We start from the raw sequence: 22,010 nt of genomic DNA, 5'->3' as shown, positions 1-22,010 counted from the left end.
ACAGCTGGGAACCTCATTTGAAATAAGACACTTGGTGCATCGTGATCAGGTAAACAAAGAAACAGAGACTTATTCTAAAGATGCTGCTATACCTTATGTATAACATAAGGCTGCTGTCTAAAAGGCCATCCTATTCTGCTCTTCCACTCTGTTCTGCAACATGGAAGATTATTTATTTCATTCATTTATTTAAAATATTTTTATATCTCCACTTTGAGTACTAGCCTGCCAGTGCTCACTAGGCCGCCTGCCACTTGTGAAGAAGTATATAATATAATGTTATAATGATACAGGGAAATTCAGTGGAAGAGCCTCTGCTTTGCATGCAGATGGTACCAGGTTCAATCCTTGGCATCTCCAGTTAAAAAGACCAGACTGCATGTGACATAAAAGACCTCTACCTGAGCTGCTGCAAGTCTAAGTTGATAATAAGAACCTGTCACCTTGGAGATCCTATTTTGGGTGGAATGGCAGCACATACATGTTTTAAATAAGTGTCTTAGGTTCACTAGCAGCTAGAGATGGGCACGATCCGCATTATGATAGAAAAAACCCCACGATAATGGCAATCGTGCAATCGTGACCCAGCGGATCATGCTCGAGCACGGCCAACGATCCAGTGGTCGGGAGGGGGGCTGGATTGGGGCTTGATCGGGGCGATCATACTCGGATCGGAAAGCCAGACACTCAGGTGTCAGCAATCTATTCCCCTGGCAATGGAGCCAGGGGAATGCCTGAGCTGTGTTTGCCCTCCTTCTGTCGCCCTGGAAACCCGAATGGAAGCCCAGCTTTCCTTGATCAGCAGGGCTTCCTTCCAACCACGGAGCAGCAAAGCAGTCACCAGCTGGGAGAAGACACCCAAGGGAGGGAGGGGGAAGGGGGTGTTCTGTATCCATGGGCACTCCAATCTCAGCCATGCAAACCCTGATAGGCAGCTCTGACAGCCAAACACAGACAGCCAAACACAAACACAGATGCCGCTGGCATCAGCCACCGTTCCTGTATCGCTGGGAACAGTGGGGCGCCCCTCCGCTTTTGCCTCCACGATCCACGGATTTGAAATGGGAGATGATTGGTGTGGATCGTTAATTCGGGATCGTCGCCGGCGCCGATCCACGATCAGCTTGATTGGTATTTTTGGGGGGGGATCATGCCCACCTCTACTAGCAGCTACTGTACACAAGTAAATACAATTATTGAATCTCTGCTTCCATTCTAAGCCTTTATTAAAATATGATTATTCAGCATTCTTAATATTAGCTAAATCAACAGAAAATCATACCATCCATTATAACATTAAAGGATACCAATTACATGCCTTCAAGAAGGTATTTTACCTCAAAGATAAGATCACAAGCAAGGAATCCCTTCTAAGAAGTTCCTGATCAATCTTCCCTTATTTATAGGGTTTCAGAATCATCTCCTAACAACAATTATCTGTCCCATTTGATGACGGCTTACATTCTTGACAATCTTATAACTTCAAATACCATATGAAAAGAAACATTTTCTTAAACGATATATAATAATAATAACATTCGATTTATATTCTGCCCTTCAGGACAACTTAACGCCCACTCAGAGCGGTTTACAAAGTATATTATTATTATCCCCACAACAAACACCCTGTGAGGTGCATGGATCTGAGAGAGCTCCTAGAAGCTGTGACTGACCCAAGGTCACCCAGCTGGCTTCAAGTGGAGGAGTGGGGAATCAAACCCGGTTCTCCACTACACCAAACTGGCTCTCAGTTTGGTGTATATATATAATATATAATATATAAAATTGTTAGTTCATTCTTGCTACTTTTTATCTTAACAAAATCTTAAACACCTGCCTTAATACCATGTTATTTTGGACCAGTAAAAAAAACATACGGAAAATGTGAGGCTAGCCTTGCAGAGTTCACTGGCTTAGATAACTCCACCTGTTAAATTTAATATGGGAAGTACCTCTATAAATAATCACAATGATCAGATAGGTGGAAAAGGAAGTAATTCTCAGTCATACTGTCCTCAAAAGAAGAATTAAGAAGGTTCCAGTTGTCTCAAAGGAAATGTTCCTATCAGATGCAGCATAAACTGTCCAAACAATCCAATCATACCTTCGTGTTCATTACCTATAATAGTGTATGGTCAACAAGACAGTGTTACTGTGAAATTATAGGGGCAGTAGTTGTTTTGCTTAATCACTTTTAGGGGAGATATTGTATTGAGAGCCACTAAGGTATCTCAAAGAAACACCCAAGTATTCCCCACTCCTCCACTTGAAGCCAGCTGGGTGACCTTGGGTCAGTCACAGCTTCTAGGAGCTCCCTCAACCCCACCCACTTCACAGGGTGATCGTTGTTGTGGGGATAACAACGTACTTTGTAAACTGCTCTGAGTGGGTGTTAAGTCATTCTGAAGGGCGGTATATAAATTGAATGTTGTTGTTGTTAGTTGTTAGTTGTTGCTATCATCATCATCATCCCACTGAGTAGATCCATATAAGCCTAGCACAGATAAATTCAGATAATTTCATACATGCAGTCTTGAGTTATCTGGAGAAAAGGTGAACTGCTAAAGGACACTTTTATAGGTAATTTTTTAAAAATCTAAGTATAAATTAAAATAAGTAATAGAAAGTTAATAAAAAGAGTGTGTCAGGATATTTATATGGTGATGGTAATAATCATGGTAGAATTATCTTGCAATGTACTTGGAATCTGACCTTCTTTGACATGACCATTTATTTCTATACTTAAATCCACAGATGTTTCTGAGTGTTAGTAAAATGGGCATGTCAGAATATTGTTTATACTATCCAGGTATTGTGAATAAAGTTGGTTCCATTCCATCGTGCATTACAAAAAGGTATTCCCTAAATTAATACATTGCTTTTCAGAGAACGGGTGGGGGGGGGGGGATTGATGATCTCTTTTAAAAGATTATCAGGAAAGCATTCACCTTGGAAAACTTTCATCGGCCACTGAACAAACACAGTCCAAGACCAATCAATTAGCACTGAGTACCATTATACTTACTCCAGATAGCATGTCTACTTCCGGGGGTGGGGGGACAAAAGAGCAAATATAGATAAGAGATTAGAATCTAAAAGCAAAGTCACCTCTTAAAATATATTCCATAGAGCCCTAAAAACAAACAAATAGAATACCGGTGAAGCAAGGGCGCTGTGTGTTTAAAAATGGTGCGCTGAGATTAAATAAAATGGAGTGGTCGCTCACTATTAAAATATAGTTTATCCTCCCCTACTATGCACTGATAGCTGAATTAACACTTCTTCTAGCAGCTCATATTCTTGTATCAGTTGTAGCAGAACAGGGCAAAATAAACACATTAAGGCCATTTCAGGAAACTAAAGAGAATATCCTGAATTCAGCATGAACTAAAAGATAAGAGGAAGGAGAAGGCAAAAGAAGAAATACGAAGTCCAAGTAAGCATGATTGTGGCAGAACTGTGTGAATCAATCAGATCTCCAAAACCCCTATAGAAACAAAGATCTGCAGCAACTCCAAAGAAACTGAGGTAGTGATGGGAGGTTAGAATTAAGAGAAAAATGCAAAACTTTTTCCCCACTCCGCAAGACCTCTTCTCAGTGTCCTTCCCTCTGCTGGACTTAGATATATGCCCATCTATTATTTATGTTAGAATTCTTTGTCACTGATAAGTGAGTACGGTGAGTTGACCATTACACCAGGCCCCACTGTCTAAAGTGACCTTCTGCCAAATTCTGTTGCCACAGATCCTACTTTTTCTCCACACCTCTTGCCTCAATTGGGTTAGCAACAGAACCAAGCATTCATGATTTGGCCCAGAGGTCTCCATTTATTAATTTGTTGAGTAGCATGATCTACAGTAAAAGAAGGCAAGAAGACTTGGTTGTTAAAACATCATGCTAATTTCAGATGAACCAAATGGTAAATCAGCAAGTTGGCTGCAGCAAAAAGTTTAAGAAACTATGATGCATAAAGAACAATAAATTAATTTAGCTTTACCAGGGATTTTCAAAGCATTTCCAAGGAGAAACCTCAACCCACAACCAGAATCATATAATTCTTAGTTTATTCTCCTTGAACTGGCTGTTCATCAAAAGATCCAAGCTAAGGACTCAAGCAACCAAAAATATGTGCCAATGTGGCTATAAATCTTTACTGTATGTTCTTTACCACAAACACTGAAATATGTCACCAAAGTAGATGGTCATTCAGCACATCAATTGTTACCTTTCTCTTTTTGGATTCATGTATACACACGTCAATGTGTTAAATGCTGGAAGAGAAAGGAAAAATCCAAATATAACAAAAGTACTACAGGAACAAATCAAAGGACCATTTAGTCCAACATTCTGTTTCTAACACCGGCCAGAGTCCTCCAAGAAGTCCATCAGCGGGCCATGAAGGCAACAGCCGTACTGCTCACCCCAACATCTGGAATACTTTTTAAATGCAATTTATTTATTTATTTGTTTATCTCCAGTAGTTAGATCTATCCTCCAACAATCTGCATAATCTCCTTTTAATAACCATCTAATAGTGGCAGTGGCGATGTGGCACTGAATTTTATAATTACATGTTCTCCCTCATCTGCCCTGATCTCAACCACCCAGTTTTAAAGTCGTCACTGCACTCATACTTCCTATTACAAATCACCTTATCTAGCAAATCACACCTACGTCCAGTTAAACATGCGTCACATGCAAGTACTGTCCTGTAGAGAATTCTTTTATCCATTAATAGAAACTGCTTCTTAGTTTATTCTCCTTGAACTGGCTTTTCATCCACTGTTCCAAGCTCACACTGCACCTATTAAGACAAATACTTGGCGAGCCAAGAAAGCAACCTCCTAAATCATTTCCAGACTTGCCTCTGTATACCTGGAACACTAGCGATACAACAACATATGGCAGGACTAAACATTTTCAAATGTTTGTCAAGTATCTGTCTAAGCATCTGCAATAAAAATGTCCCCATCTCTTAAGAAGAAACAGCAGCAAAAAGATCAATGTTCACAGCAACAACAAAAATAAAACTTGCTAGCAATTGGGGGGGGGGTGCAGATGGGGCTACAGTTCATTTCACACTGGCTTTATGAAAAAAAAATGAAATTAGTTCAGATGAAAAATTATTGCAACCTTACATCCTTTATTCTCCTTTGATTTGCAGCATCTTAAAATGATCACAGTTTTAAACAAAAACTAAAGATTAATAGACTCTACATCTTTCCCACCAAGCCATACTTTGTGGGTACCTTCCATAAGGGGGAATAAGGTTTTATTAGATGCCCTTGCTAAAATACTTGTCTAGAATCCTGATCACCCAACCTGACTAGTACAGCCCTTGTTCTGTATCAGTCTTGAATGTGAATGTCAGTGACAGAGTGGCAGACATCCATAGCAACTGAGAGTCTCTCTACACGTTGCTAAGTACCTAGGGATGTTCAAGTGCAGGAATGTATGTCTAGCCCTCAAGTCATGTGCAGGCTGTTCTTGCTCAATGCACCTGAATGCTGATTTCACAGGAACTTCTTTGTATGACTGCATCTGCAAGTGATTCTAGAGGGCAAAGCACCAATTCCGCTCTGTTTTCACTGCGAGAACAAGTACTGTAGGCAGAACAGGTACTGTAGGTGCCTTTAAATTGCCAATTTGCATTTCTTTAAGGTGTGAGAAACTGTCAAGTTCTGCATTTCAATGAATGGATGTGGGGGAAATGGATACTTTTAGCAGTTCTTTTTCTAGGCATCTCATCTAGTACACTTGGCTCCTTCTTGCTGCTGCCAACTCCCCTTGCTCCCCTAAAAACACTCTGCAGCCAGAGGGAGTTGAGTGTGTGGGTGGTGGAGAGAGGGAGCTGATTGCACTGGCAGAAGCCAGAGGGAGCTGGCAGTGGCGATAGGCTCCTTATCCCTCTTGCCCTCATCAGCGTGCTCGGCTCGGCTCCCTCTGGCTGCGGAGTGCTTTTAGGGGAGCAAGGGAAGCTAGCAGCAGCAAGCGGGAGCCAAGCGGACTAGACAAGACATTTAGAGAAAGAACCTCTGCGAGAGAGAAGAGGGATTCTCTCTAGAGATGGGCATGAACCGAAATACAAACCAAAATTAAGCACAAACCAGGTCGGTTAGTGGTTTGAGAACCATGGTTCCTCAGATCACATTTCTGACGAACCATCATGAACTTTAGGCTGGTTCGTTTGCTTCGCTTTTTGGTTCATCACTGCAGACAGCCTGGTGCCAATCAATCAGTTTCCTAGGCAACAGGGAATGGACTTCTGCAGACCTTCTGCTGACCAGGAAGTGAACTTCTGCTGCCCCGGAAGTGACCTTCTGCCGACTCGGAAGTGGTGGTTTTCTGACCTGGATGTGATGTTTTTATGAACCAAATGATCCAGTTCGGGAACCAGGGGCAGGTTCGTGAAAGTTCGTGGTTTGTGAAATTTGATGAACCACGAACCACATGGTTCATTTTTTTCCAATTCGTGCCCATCTCTAATTCTCTCCCTCTTCTCCCTGGCAGAGGTTCTTTCTCACTACACTTCCCGTGGAACCTTGCAGGAAACTGACAAGTGTCCTCCATGCATCAGGCATCTCATCTGTTTTGGCTCTGAGAGAAACTGACTACCCAAAATCAGCCAGTCAAATTTATGACCCATTTTAACTTAGTTCTAAGACAACACTCAACAGCTTGACACCTTCCTGATTAAAGGCTCATTCCATTCCTTAGCAGCAAACTGATAATATATGTCTGTTTCTTTTAATGACAATGTTATCCATATTAGTATTATATGTGCAGAATGAACAATGTGTATCCAATTAATTTGATTAAATTAATTAAATTAATCAGAGTGAGATTAAACCTCACTCTGTCTGTGTGTATGTAAATGTGTGGTAGATTTTTATTTCCCAAATCAAGAATAGTATCTTAGGAGGACTTCCTGCCTTCTCAGGTTTAGAGTGTTGTTTATCCTGTATTTATTACAGAGATATTACATACTGTTGAATTCCTCATGTGGCTTCTACTATCCCCTACAAATGTACAATTTCTGGATCAGTTTCATGATGCCTAATTGTAACTGTGAAGAGATATCAAACCCAGCGTACTCAAGTATACTATGAAATAACAAAAGCTAATATGTATTAAGCTTAATAATTATCGTTAGTATCCTACCCATTCCTCATATCGCTTCAGAAATTGTGCCCAACAGACCACATGCATTACCTTGCCAATTTATTTCCAGTTAGTTATATTGTGCCGCCTCTTGATACCTTTTTAAATTATTTATTATGTAAACTGTCATTTTAATGTAGATTATGGTTTTATGAAATTGTACTGTGACTGTGTTTTAACTGATGTAATCGACCCTAAGCCCATCGCAGGGAGGGTGGAATAGAAATATAATGAAATAAATAAAATAAATAAACATGTAAAGATGAAAGAAAGGATAGTAAATAATGTACTAAATTAATTGAATGGTAATACTTCACTTCTCATGACCATTCCCATATCCTTCCTCCAAGAATTTACAGTGTACAATAGTTTACTGTCAAATTTCACACTGCTTTACAACTGTTTAAATTTTATTTATTTATTTTTAAAAAACCACAAATACATGTATCCTTTCTGTTTTTGAATGCCCAACTCATTAAGCAATATCAGTGAACGTATCAAAGAATGACTATTGTTCAAAATCGCACAAGTATAATGGAAAATTAACAGCCCTACTGATGAATTTCCGGTACAAATATTAGTTTCTCTCTTGCTTAAATATTTAGAGAGTACTCAGTAGGAAGTTGAAACAGCTTACAAGTACAGTAACCTTCCAGCAGCAAAACACTAGCTCCTGCTATAGAAGATAAGCTACTATTGTTGTTGTTGTTTATTGCCTGCTTTGGTCACTGAGGCTCAAAGTGGACTACACAGTATAAAGCAACAATATCAACAGCTGGGACATTCATTAAACAATACAATAGGGTACAGATTGCAGAATTTTGAAAACAAACAGAAATCCGATAAAAAGCTTACTACTGAAACAAACCATAAGAAATTTGACATGACCTTAAATTGCATGGAAACTACTCAGTAGGAACATACGTATAGCAAAAGACAGTACTCAACAGTATAGTCTACAGTCCCCATCCCTTCATTAAAATATCTCTCTGGACCATTTCCTTACAGCACAGCCTTATTACCTGTGTAAAAAAGCCCTCCTGAATAATTCAGTTTTGCTTCATTTGGTGGGAAGGTGTGCGCACAGTTTGTGGAAAGCCAGGAGAATGGGAACTTTCCTGACTTGTTCAGGCAGGCAGTTCCATAAAGATGGACAAAGGATTGTGCAAACCCCCCACCCTGAGGGGGGACGTGGCAACCCTACCAATTATGCTGATAGTCTATTGTTACTGTATCAGAGTGTTTCTGTCCAAATAATAGATTTCTTTTGTTTACTACACAATCTGTTTCCTACCTTCACCCCTCCCCCTCAGACGTATCTTTATATATGTGCTATGCTAGCATACAATGTAGTGATCTGTAACAGTTTCTCAAGTATTGGATATACTTGCAGGTGCTTTTTTAAAATAGAAAACACAAAATATGTTTTAAATTCCATAAATACATCAAATAGTATAGATTTATATGCTAACTTACAAATGATGCATTTTGTTGTTAAATCACTAAAAGTAATTTAGGTTTGATAGCAAAGTATTGCACATATTTCAATTTTTCCCAATTTCTTTTCCAAAATATGTCTGCTTTTTCCTGGGGGGGGGACCCCTTTTCCCCTTGACTTCACAATTTATAGAAATTTCACATCTCCATGAATTACTAATTACTAATGTACTATAGCCACCTAGGTAAGAAGCAGGTGGTTTGAGGTTTAATTTATATCACTATCCCATGTAACAATAATTTATACTAACTTTATTAAGAACTATGAATAACCTTTTCATTTAGACTATTTTTGCATCCTGTAATCATTTAACAGGAAATACCAGGTTAAAAGTTCAACTTGTGCTTTAAAAAAAATGCCTGAAATTATAAATTAATCCAGCCTAGCCCGAGGCAGAAACTCCATGATCTTTTGACCTGTAAACATGCTGCAGCAATTGATATTTTTGAACATGACTACTAAAATATGGTCAAACCAAAATAAAACTCTAAAGCACAGTTCTTGCCATTCTGAATGTAGCTACAGCAATATTTTGCAAAAACAAAATCAAAGTCTAAAACAGTGTTCTTGTCATTTTATCAAAATAAGATACAGCAATTTTAAATTATTTTGATACATATAGACTTCAAATACATATAGACTTCAAATACATTAAAATGCATTTAAAAACATTCAATTGAAACTAATACTCATCATTAGTATTTACTTTTACTTTCTGATCAGTTTTAACTGACTTTGATGGTTTTTGGTTGTTGTGGGTTTTCCGGGCTGTATTGCCGTGGTCTTGGCATTGTAGTTCCTGACGTTTCGCCAGCGGCTGTGGCTGGCATCTTCAGAGGTGTAGCACCAAAAGACAGAGATCTCTCAGTGTCACAGTGTGGAAAAGATGTGGGTCATTTGTATCTACTCAGGAGGGGTGGGGTTGAGCTGAGTCATCCTGTAAGAGTTTCCCAGGGTGTGGAATGCTAATGGCGGGAGGCTTCACTGTATCCTGAGGAGGTTCTTTTGCATATGGATTGGTACTTGATGGTTTTTCTTTCACTCTCTTCATCACCTGATCACAATTTCTGTAGAGAGCCTGAAGTGTCGGGGGATATACTATTGGTTTAGATACCATGGTTTAGCACTGCACCAATGAACACTACATGCTCATCTCAGGATTCAACATCATCTCGGAACCATGGTTTGCAACACTAGTTGGAAGGTAAAGTGCAATACCATAATTTGCTCTTTCAGTATAATGGCAGGTTATAGTTTGTGCTGAACTGCTATTCATTAATTGAGTCATAGAATGCCGTATCTCATAAAAATGAGATATGCATTGGCAAATCCAAGAAAATATCCAAAACACACACACACACACACTGAGAACCACATATTGGGGAAATTTGGTGTCAATAGTGTTCCACACAACTGATGTGGCATTTGCTTTATAATGTTCACTATAAGGCATGTGGGGAACAGGATAGAAATGTGTGCGCCACATTAACTTGAAGTAGCCCTTAGTAATTGAATATGTGGAATTTCCCCAAACTCCGAATTATATCTCCACGATCTCCATTACCCTTGCAGCAGTGTAGGGCACTTCTTTACATAAGCACAGACTGTTCTCGAAACACCCATTTCTTTGTCAACCCCTGACATGTAGGTGTTCTCATTCTATCTTCTTCACTGTTGAATAAATTGTTTATTGTGGACAGAATCCCAAGTCGCTGACACAGCACACTCATTTATTTGAATATAAAACTATCGTTTTGCTTCTCACTTCTGTGTTTAAATGCCCAGGATGTGACTGGAGAAACTGGGTGACCAATAAATCTATTGTTCCAACGTGGAAGACTGATCTTTCTTAATGACAATACTAAAAGGTGCAAAATATAAAAAAAAACCTGCTGGCTACATGACAAAAGAGTGGGGCCTTCCACTACAGAAACCACCAGCATCAACAGCAAGCTTAAGGAAAACTGCCTGATTCAGCATGAGGGACAATTGTGTGATCCAGAGACAAATGTGCTCGGGGCTTTTTTCTGGGAAAAGAGGTGGTGGAACTCGGTGGGTTGCCCTCGGAGAAAAAGGTCACATGGCTGGTGGCCCCGTCCCCTGATCTCCAGACAGAGGGGAGTTTAGGGGAGCGGCGCAGAGGGCAATCTAAACTCCCCTCTGTCTGGAGATCAGGGGGCGGGGCCACCAGCCATGTAACCATTTTCAAGAGGTTCCGGAACTCCGTTCCACCGCATTCCAGCTGAAAAAAAGCCCTGAATGTGCTTGTCCTCAGAAAATCATATACCGTCATTACAATTCCAGGTTTATTTCATATGACCATTTATGCAACAGATGATTATGTAATAATTTCCCCTTCAGTATTCATTTTTTGCACTGTGAATTACCAAAATGTAAAACCCACATTAAATTAACAGAATTCAGCTGCCAAATGTACCAGCTGCTATCCAGCCCCATTTACATTTCGGAACTCTATAACTGTACTAGGGTTGCCAAGCCCCCTCAACCTCCCAGTGGGGGGATTGGGGCCTGGCACTCACCTTTCTGGGTGTGTGTGTGCAAAGCGCATGCACGCTCCCGCAAACGCAATGATGTCACTTCTGGGCAGTGACGTCATCATGTGGCACGCCTGCCCCCCTGGAGCATGCCCATGCTCCACAGGGGCTTGGATTGGGGCCGCTGCGGAGGGCAGGAGCACTCGTGCCCTCCGCAGCAGCCCAAAACGGGCCCAATCCATGCCAAACTGGGCTTGTTTCAGGCCTATTTTGGCACAGATCAGGCCCGTTTTGAGCCACTGCAGAGCACAGGAGCGCTCCTGCCCTCCGCAGCGGCCCAAAACGGGCCCAATCTGTGCCAAAACGGGCTCATTTCGGGCCCGTTTTGGCATGGATTGGGCCCGTTTTGAGCCGCTGTGGTGCACAGGAGTGCTCCAACACTCCGCAGCAGCCCCGATCCAGGCCAAATTGGGCTGATTCAGGTGGCTGCTGTGCACAGGAGCACGCACCGCTGCAAGGGAGTGTGCACAGATGGTGCCCCCGCTGGCCAGGTAAGTGAGGGCAGGGTGTGAGGGGTGGGGGCGGGGGATCTCCCACTCCCACTGGGGGTATGGTATCCCTAAGCTGTACAGTGGTTCTCAAACTTTTTGAACTGGGCCCCAGCTACTAAACATGATCTAGCTTTTAAGATATATTTACAAACTAACCTCTTGCTAGCTTCCTTCTCCCAATACAAAATGCCAGAATGTTTCATCAGTCAACATTGAAAACTTTTATTTTGTTCATTACTTATAAATAGCAATGTCAAGAAGGCTTTAGAAAAATCTTATGGCCATTATGGAAACATATACTTACTACTGAGTATACACTCAGCCAATCACCCTTCCCAATGAGCATGTTGTCCAATACTTATATTTACAGATGCAAAATACATTTCATATTTTAGGCACATACTTGAAAACATTGAAAATATTGAAATTGAAAACTTGAAAACAGAGCCCTGTGCCGCAGAGTGGTAAGCTGCAGTACTGTAGCCCAAGCTCTGCTCAGTCACAACCTAAGTTCGATCCTGGTGGAAGCCGGGTTCAGATAGCCGGCTCAAGGTTGACTTAGCCTTCCATCCTTCCAAGATGTCCTTCCGACATCCCCCATGGGTCAGTAATGACTCAGTGCTTGCACAGGGGACTACCTTTACCTTTTTTACTTGAAAACATTAGATATACACTTGAAAAATATAATGAGTACTGAAGTGGCTACTGAGACATATATCTGGAGTTTGTAATGAACTATAGCTTTATGCTGAATCAAATATTTCTGCCAGAACAAAATTATGATAATTATTTCCTCAATACAGCTGGAGAGCTGGGATTGAGAGGAGCGGCTTACACAGGCCACTTGCTGAGTTCATGGCACTAGTGGGATTCAAACCAGCATAGTGCTGGTTCACAGCCCAACCAGTTAACTACTATGCTAAAGAAGCTCTCAATGTTATTATTATCAGCACAATATAGCTGGGGAGCTAGAGCTGAGAGGAGCGGCTTACCTAAGGCCACCTACTGAGCTCATGAGTAGTCCTGATTCGCAGTCCAATCAGTTAACCACCATGCTACAGCAGTACTCAGGTGTCTGCTAGCTCATCTTAGAATGACAGTCAGTATAAGTAGGCATCCCCTTCAACAGGAAATAAGGAAAGCTCCAGACCTGCATTAGTTTTGATCTTCAGTTTCCTTTGGAGGAGCTGCTATTAATAAACATTTCATATCCTTGGATTTGAAAAAATAATTTAGGGGTTCATCCATGGAAAAACAGCTAGGAAACACTGCATTATACTATACAAGTGTTATTCATTGTTTTTAAGTGACAACCATAAGGGAGTGGGAAGTTAATCACTGAACATACCTTGAAAACACTATAGATTTTCACAGCCAAAATAAAGAGGAGAACCAGGCAATTCTTTGAAACCATTAAGTAATCGCCAGGTCACTGACCAAAGATTGTTCACAGTGATCAAAAGAGGGAACCAATCCAGGAATGAGAAGTACATTTCAAACTTTAGGCTATGAACAAACACAATAGGATAATTCTGTTGAAGAATGCCATGTCAAATCGACTTCACCAGTGTTCCTGTAAATAGGAAAGGCTTACAAAGAATATCCATGCCCAAACTTACCTCATACTGAGTATTTCTTCCATAAGGATAAAAGGTCCTGTAATGCTGTTCCCACACACATTAATTGTAGTTTAAATGATTTAGAACATCTACTGACTCTACCAAAGTAGACCAAGTAGTTCTTCCTAATACAATACTTTCTGCTTTGTTGTTGCCACAGTATGCCTTAGATATGGAAATGAACTGTTTTTTGCCTTTGACTTCCAAGTTTGCCTGAGTAGATCAATAGACGCTGACCTTTGCAAGCCTTTGGGCAAGACCTTGCTACATTCTTTGAGAATATTCTACTCTGGGTACTTGATCTTCTCTGTGTTTCAACTTGCTTTGTGTCCAGTCTATTCTATTAAAAGATCTTACCACTTCTAGCTACACGTGTAAACATGAACACCACACAATTTTAGTTTGATGAATTTAATAACTAACTGTAGAGTCCAGTAGCACCTTTAAGACTAACCAGCTTTATAAGCTTTCAAGAGCCACAGCTCTCTTCGTCAGAAGAAGGGCATCTGACGCTCTTCTATGTTGCTACTGGACTCTTTACTATTTTTACTATGATGCTACTGGACTCTTTACTATTTTGCTACTACAGAGTAACACGGCTAACTCCTCTGGATCAATAACTAACTGGTGGACCTCATTATTAGCTGGACACTAATTTGCAGTAACAAGAATGGACTTCCGTAGCTTACTTCACTGGGTCTAGATTAGAGGTGGGCACAAACAGGAAAAAAACTGAACACGATGTTCGTTGTTCATTGCCATCCATGAACAGGGAATCATGAACAACCACAAACATGACCCTCTTCACGAACACGTTCGTGGTTGGCTGTTCGTGGGAGGGAGGGGGGAGACTTGGAAGGAAAGAAAGTTCCCTGCGCTGTTTGCAAACAGCATGAGGAACCTCCTTCCCTTCAAAGTCTCCCTCCTTACAGCTGGCTGGGGAAGGGGGCGAGACTTTGTCAGGAAACCCCTGACAAGCGGCTGAGTTGGCAAGCTGCACTCAGCCTGAGTTGGGGGTGAAGTGCCCTTCTCCCTGCTGCTGTGCAGCAGCAAGGAGAAGGGCATTTCACCCCAGCAGGCTGCACTCAGCCACTTGTCAGGGGTTTCCCTGACCAACAGCTGAGTGAGGGATTTAAATGTCCCTCTTCCTGTGCTGCGCAGCAGCAGGGAGAGGGAAATTTAAACCCTGGCAGGCTGCAATCAACCCTTGTCAGGGTTTTCCCTGACAAGCAGCTGAGTCGGAGGTGAAGTGCCCCTGGGCTTAAATTGGGGTTTCCAGGGCAACACGAGTTCAGACAGAGTTCAGAAAGTCCCTGCCTACTGTTGCCAAGGGAATTGATTGAAAGGCACCAGACTGTCTGGCTTGACGAATGGCTGATGAACACCATGAACAGGGCTTGGAACGAACACATGTTTGTTGGGAACAGGGCCTCATGAACAGCTTGCTCGCAAACAGCTGATCGGGCTGTTCGTGGCTTTTTTTTGTTCGTATTGCTGTTCGTGCCCACCTCTAGACTATCTTTCCAGTCACTTCCAATATTATTTTCCTCTACTAATGTTCTTAAAACGTATGAAAGGAAGAAGACAAAATGCAGAATCAAATCATGGTAATGGGCAAATGGTAAGACAAAAACTCCAAAAAAGCTTGTAGAGTAGGAATTAGCATCTAGAAGTCCTACTGCCAAATGCAGCTCCCGGGAATGTACACATCAAACCCCAGAAGCCAAACTAGAAAGGGTGTGTCAGTCAGTCTTTGTGGGAATCAAGCTTGGGTGGCAGGAACAGTTCTGGCTGGCCTTCATCTCTTTTATAAATCTTATAACTGGCATAGAAGTTTTTAAACACTGGATCCACATCTAATTATGTTTCATCTGACCATTTGGCTCTTTTCCTAGGTGTGCTTTAAAACAGCAGCCTTCCAAATATGGTCCTTAATGACGAGCAGAATTCATAGACTAGGCAGCTTCCATATTGCATAAGATGGTGTGGAGTTAGGCCTGTTAATACAGAAGTGAGTTCTTGTGGCTAGCTTATGGAAACACTTCTGCTTCAATTTTGCTCCACACTTTATAAACTTTGTCATATGATGAAACCAGGGCACTTTATGAGAATTAGTGCTACAATAGCTTGAGAGGCAATTAGAAAATTTCTCCAATTCTTTTTCACCACCCAGCCTTCCATTAAAATTATTATGCACTCAAGACATTTTCCACCTAGTCTAATGAACTGAACAGAGCTTCTGGTCAGAACATATTGGCACACGTATGACTGGTGTGCTGCCAGTCGAATTGTAGCTAAGCAGGGCAGCAGCTAGTTTTGCCAGCAATATGTTTAAAACTGCATGGCATGGAAGTAAAACTTGTTGACTTCAAGTAATATTGCGTGTGGTCTCAAAGTAGCTGATATTGCCTTCCAAAAAAATGACAAAGGTCTGTTAAGAAAGTTGGGATAGTAAGTTCCATAGGCTTGCATTCTGCAGTTCCATATATTGAAGTTGGGAGGAAAAAACAACAACAGGTGGCCATGAGCGGTTATATGTTATTTTCCAGAGAGTTAACACTTGGGTGGTCCTTCTGAACAGCTTATATACAGGATCACCTCTAGCTCAGCCACACTTAGAAACAGATGTGCCCCAGGTTCCAGGTTTGAGGAATTAAAAGTATACCAGCCTTTGCTCCCAAGAAAAGCGGGCATAACTTTTCATTGCAGGGCAAACAATAAACTTTAGGGACATACTAAAAAGTATTTCAGTGATGAATCAGAACTATGCTCATTATAAGCCGCAGCAAAGAGTTTACTGCTCCGTACAAATTGCTGCCCAAGAATAAAAAAAATGTTCCTTTATTTGTACCAAGCGGCACAGTAAAACATGCAGCAAATTAAGGTTATACCTATAATTCCAGGACACAAGCGTGAATAGAGAGCAATAAAAAATAACAGCATAACATAGAATGCATTTTGGCCCTGTAACCATAACTAGCCCAACCACATCTGTAATTAAGAGGTGGAGCATCCAAATCAGCAAGTATAGCATGTACAGATGCCTGAACCCAGCACCTCCTTTGAACAAAATCCCATTATGAAAAAATGGGATTAATGTAATTTTGAAGACCTAAAGGAATCAAGCAGGAACACCCTGAAATCTAGTACAAGAGCATGGGTATCAAAGGAATTAAACATTTAGCTAGCTATACAGTTGCTCAACCACTGGAAATCTGTCCTACTTTTCCTTGTATTGGGTATATTTCTTTTTCTTTTGTATGTCTTTCCTTTTTATATGCACTAATTAAGACAACCGTGATGCTGTACAAAGAAGAGATATTTGAACTTGAATGATCTGAACATATTAATATTTCAAACAGAATTTGTTTGATGGAAAAGGTGTGGTTATTTTTATAATTTGGTTGAAGGGGGAGATGGTATCGAAAGGTTATTATTCTTGCTTACTTTTCTGAACGTTTGTAATTTTTTTAAATCAAAACTCAGTACAATAAATAAATAGGGAAAATTCTTGCTAAGGCCTAATTTACACATTCATTCTCAACATGGTATTTAGGCAAATCACCATAATTTTACTTTTGATAGACCTGATAGTCCATCACCCACTAGTCAATACTGTGTAGCAGCAGACTCCCTGTGTAGCAATAATTACAGTTACTCCTGTACCAATAACTAATGGCATGTTATAGCAATCAGGTTTGCTTTGCAGCATAGCTAACAGTAATATGTAGTAGCAGGGCTTTTTTTCTGGGAAAAGAGGTAGTGGAACTCAGTGGGTTGCCCTTGGAGAAAATGGTCACATGGCTGGTGGCCCTGCCCCCTGATCTCCAGTCAGAGGGGTGTTTAGATTGCCCTCTGTGCCACTGGCATGGAGGGCAATCTAAACTCCCCTCTGTCTGGAGATCGGGGGCGGGGCCACCAGCCATGTGACCATTTTCAAGAGGTTCCGGAACTCCGTTCCCCCACGTTCCTGCTGAAAAAAAGCCCTGTGTAGTAGTAACAAACAGCCTTGCTTTAGCTAACAGTTTATGATAGCAGTAGACTTTGTAACAAGATGTGACAAAACCCACCGGCTGAACATGGGGTGGTATACATAGCAAAAAGGGGAGTAACGAGTTTGGAGCACGATGCCCAGCCAAAGAAGACATGTATGCCTTGCTGTAGTAGCATTATAAAAGCAAAGGACACTCTGACCAAGTCAGAGGAGCATGGTGACTTGCTTTTGAGAGCTCTGTTCCTCTCCTTTATTGCAATTAAGCTTTCGTATCATTCTGCCTACTCCTGCCTGTGTGTGGTGATTGGCAAACACACAGGGGAGCCGACTTTGGCACAACACTTTTAAAAAAGGAATTGTTATGGATTTCCTCCTGTCTTGCTATAACACGCAGTAACCCTTACCCCTTGATGTAACGTCATCATATTGGGTATTGCCTTGCCTCTGCAAGATAACAAGATGGTATATGGAATGAGGAAACTCGTATCATGATGATGTCACAAGTAATTCTTACAAGGGGTAAGAATTACTACATGTTATTATGATAGTTTTAGGTGAGTAGCTGAGTCGGTCTGCAGTAGAACTGCAAGATTCAAATTCCGTAGCACCTTAAATGCCAAGAAGATTTTCAGGGTATGAGCTTTCAAGATTCAAAGCTCTCTTCATCAGATATGAAGAGAGCTTTGATTCTTGAAAGGTTATACCCTGGAAATCTTGTTTGTCTTTAAGGTGCTACTGGACTCAGATCTTCCTGTTCTACATGTTATTAAGGAGAAGGTCAAGGTGCAGAGATGTCATTTTCAGCAGAGATACCACTTGTTCCTTAACAACCTGTTCCTTTCCACCCTTAGGTTGCCATCTTTAGGCAGGGGGGGACTAAAACAGGATTGTAGGATACTGAAGGAAAGAAACAGCTACAAACTATAATTACGCTGTGGCCTAAAAATGAGAAATTTAACTTTTAAAAAAGAGAGGGTGAGAAGCCAGCACAAATCCTGAAGTGGAGAAATGTGACCAGAGCAGTGAGAAAGTTAGATTACATTAGCAACAGCTGTGGGTAGGCTAGAGAAGAAAGAAACAACATCCTTCACAGATTACATCGGTTCTCAAAGCTTCAAATTTCACACCTCTTTATTAAAGAAAATGTCAAAAAGTAACAAATTAAATCCTACTAACACAAAAAAGAGGGGAAAATGCCAGTTTGCTGGCCAAATTACTATTCAACCCAATGGTACTTAATTTCTGGGAAACGTGCATTACTTTTATTGTCAATTGGCTCTTGCTTTTAATGACTTCTTAGACATTAATAGGTCTGTGAACTGAGAAGACTGTATAGACTTTTCAAGAATGTTCTACAGAACACTTCCAAGTTTTCAGAGGAAATGTTAAAATAACCACATTCAAGTTTAAATTAAGCAGGTAGACATATCATTGGTTTTTCTTCCTGACAATTTTAAGAGTAACAAACTTAATATTCAAGAGGAACAAGCAATTTTATGTGGGAAGCAGAACGGGAGAAAGATGCAAACAAATGTAAAGAAAAGAAAGTGAAAAGTTGTGCCTAATGCAGCATGGCACACTTTGCAGATTACTGTGCCAATATTAATTCACAGTGGTTAGCCAAAGTTCTCGAAAGTCAAACACTGGATTGGGTGTCTAATTAAAATTTAACAACTTTTTGGAAATGAAGCTTTACAAATTTATCTTTCCAATTTTGGGGCACCAAAGCCCATATTAGATTTCTATATGAGATACACTGAAGCCAAATTAATGGTGTCTTAATTTAGCTTCCAATGTTTGAAAATTGGTATGTATAAATATTGGTAACCTTAGCTCCTAAATCTGTACTGTAAATAGACAGTGCCACCTTAATATAGATGGTGTTTCCCTTCTATTAGTAGATTCTCTTCCATAGCTAATCTTGGAGTCCTAGTGGCTGGCATGGCTAATATTACATTTACACCATCTTTGTAACACTACAGTGTTCCCTTCAAAATTAAAGCACGATATTCAAACTCTGCATTCCAAAAATTTCATTTTAAACCCTTCAACCCTTCAAACTACTTACTCCAAAGAAGGCATGAAAATTCAATATATGTCCTCCAGTTAAGTGTTTCTCTATTATTTTCAATGGAAGTAGTGCATCCACACATATATTCAGAGATCTACAAACTCTGGATCAGTGTAATTGACTTTAATACAACTTCAGCAACTTTTTCTAATAATGTTCACTGTAAAAACAGTGAAAAAATCAACAGAAGAATAAACTCTCTTTAACAAATGTGCTCAATAAATACTATACCAATTTTAAAATTCATATGCACACATACACACACTCCTTTGCCTCCAGAGATATACAAGATCTAAACTGTTATTTTTCTTCAGTAGATATCATTTAAACCGGTATAATATTTGTACTTAAATTAAGATTTCAAACAGGATCTGAAAAAAAGCACTTACAAGATACTGCAGGAGGCTAAAAGATTTTTGGCACAGTGGGCTAAATTCAATGCCCATTGACACGCATCAAGATGACCCACTTTTGAGTTAACTAAGCAGTGACCAAAGCTCATTTCCCCTAAATGACTTATTTTTAAAAAGGACATATTTTTCTTAAATTATTCATCTATTATTCCATATGTGGGAGCAGCCCAGTGTATTTCCTAGGAGTTGAAAGGGTGTGTCCACTTTTTCTGTTTCCTCAAATACTTCTATTTATAACACTAAAACTCTGTCGGGAAGGCAGAACTGGTTGAGCCAAAAAAAGAGAAAAATCTGATGCTTTCACAGAACTTAATGGGAAACTATTGACAAACTGCTCAGCAATATGCTCCTAATCAGGGCTTTTTTTCAGGGGGAACGCGGGGGAACGGAGTTCCGGAACCTCTTGAAAATGGTCACATGGCTGGTGGCCCCACCCCCTGATCTCCAGACAGAGGGGAGTTGAGATTGCCCTCTACGTTGCTCCAGCGGCGCAGAGGACAATCTAAACTCCCTTCTGTCTGGAGATCAGGGGGCGGGGCCACCAGCCATGTGACCATTTTCTCTGAGGGCAACCCACTGAGTTCCACCACCTCTTTTCCCAGAAAAAAAACCCTGTCCATGACTATTGGTCCAGTTTGGCAGGGTCTATTTGGGGAAAGAGATTCAGCAAAGACCCACATCCACTGAGTTCCACCACCTCTTTTCCCAGAAAAAAAGCCCTGCTCCTAATATTTACAAAGACAGGTGGAGAAAACACAGTGTGAATCCCTCCTCAGGAACAAAAGTGCAAAATAGTTGTGATTCCAAACAAATCAACTAAAAATATTATGAGCATCCTAACAAGGAAAAAAATGTGCTTAAAAGTACCTTTGAACAAGGTTTACAATAAAGATATCTTTCTGGATGGAATTTAATAACTAATCACAAATATTTAATTTCACTAATCACCAGTGTTTCTCTAAAAATCTCAGAACAGAAGTCAGCCTCCTTTTATATGCAAACACATCTAATAAAGCCCAGAAGCCATTTTTAAACAGAAAAATCAGCTTCAGAAGATGTAAATTAGAGCATGGAGGGAATGCTGAATGTTTTCCCTGCCTTCTATTTCTTCTCTCCAAACTACCCTCTGCTTGCAGGACTGGACATATCTTTCAATACTTGTAGGAGAAAATCCACTTAGGGAAGACTTAATTGGAATGAAAATCTGCGTTTCCACTAAAATTTTCCCTCTCCTGCACCAGCTTAAAAAAAAAAAACAGCATCAGGGACCTATTGCACATTTTTTTTCATGCCTTCTAAATTCTATACTGCAGGGTTCCCAGCTCCCTACACCCTCCTGGCAGGAGAGGGTACCTAGACCTAGCACTTAGCTTGTGGTTCCTGAGAGTCTTCTTTTATGGGAAGTGAGATCACCATACCAGCCATGGGCATGCTCCCAAGCTTTGCATGAGGCAAATTCAGCCCATTAGGGGCCAAAATTGGCCCCAGCAAAGTGCAGGAGCATGCCCATGGCCAGTGCAACATCTCTTTGGGAAGTGATGACCGTGCTCTGCTGAGAGCACGCCTGGTGCGCACTTTCCCGGGTAGCCTGCCAGTAGTGGGTGATCACCATGCAATGGATCAAGCCTCCAGCAGATTGCCCATCAGTGGCAGGCAACTGGGAAGCCTACCCCAAAGTGGCGTGTCTGGGCACCATAGCGCCCACTGATAGCATTCCTGGCACCCAGCCAAGTGTTTTTAGACTGTGGGTGGGGCCAAAGGGATGCCAGACCCCTGGTGGGGGCAGGGAATCCCCCAACCTGGGTCCCCACCCCCCACCCCCACTTACCTAACCAACGGGGGGACATGCACCTTCTGTGCGCACTCCCCCGCAGCGCTGTGCACTCCCATATGCAGCAGCTGCCAGGATTGGGCCCATTTTGGCCCGGATCGGGGCTGCTGCAGAGTGTGGGAGCGCTCCTACACTCTGCACCACCTCAAATCCGTGACAAAATGGGCCCGTTTTTGGGTGCTGCGGAGCACAGGAGTGTTCCTGTGCTCTGCACCGCCTCAAAATGGGCCCAATCCGTGGCAAAACAAGCCCATTTTTGTGCTGTGGAGCGCAGGAGCGCTCCAGAATGCCTCAAAACGGGCCCGTTTCAGCACGGATCGGGCCCGTTTTGAGCCCCTGCAGAGCATGCGCGTGCTCCCAGGGGCCGCGCAATGAT

This window comes from Eublepharis macularius, chromosome 10, assembly GCF_028583425.1.
Source record: "Eublepharis macularius isolate TG4126 chromosome 10, MPM_Emac_v1.0, whole genome shotgun sequence".
NCBI classification, from domain to species: Eukaryota; Metazoa; Chordata; class Lepidosauria; order Squamata; family Eublepharidae; genus Eublepharis; species Eublepharis macularius.
The sequence above is the reverse complement of the archived record's forward strand: the minus strand, read 5'-3'. Positions refer to the sequence as shown.